Here is a 578-nt window from a genome sequence, read left to right as displayed (position 1 = left end):
CTTTCATCAGCGGTGCAGGGAATAATCCCCGCGGTTTCTCTCGGTCCAAATCTTCGAGTCTTTAAATTTCCTAATCCGAGTCAATGGTCCAGGGAAACAATCTGGGGGATTTTACTCGGAGGTGAAGGAGGGACCGGGAGAAAGTGTCGTGGGGGAAAATAACGGATTGGTTGGGGGATTTTTTTTCCCTTCCTTTTTTTTGTAGGTAAGGGATTTGGGGGATAAGTTTTGTGCGAAGATTCTGGGGTGGGGGGTAGGGGGGGTAAAGGAAGGACGGGGGTGGGGGAAGTGTGAATTTAGGGGGAAATAGTGGAGCGGTTTGGGGGAGATTTATTTTTTTCAAATTGAAGTTTAGGGGAAAATTCTTTTGAGTTGGAGTTTGCGGGGATGGTTGCGGGGGAAGGTTGTAGGAGGTGGGGAGGGAGGGGGTCTTTTAAGGGAAAAGGGAAGGTCTAAAAGGGAACTAGGGGAAAAAATGTGTTTTTAGGGGAAAGAAACTGATGTTCAAGGGAAAATTATGAGGATAAATATTTGGAATTTGTTGAACAAATAACATATTTACGAATATCTATAAGAGC

Source organism: Penaeus monodon, chromosome 28 (assembly GCF_015228065.2).
Source record: "Penaeus monodon isolate SGIC_2016 chromosome 28, NSTDA_Pmon_1, whole genome shotgun sequence".
Classification (NCBI taxonomy): domain Eukaryota; kingdom Metazoa; phylum Arthropoda; class Malacostraca; order Decapoda; family Penaeidae; genus Penaeus; species Penaeus monodon.
Note: the sequence above shows the minus strand (reverse complement) of the source record.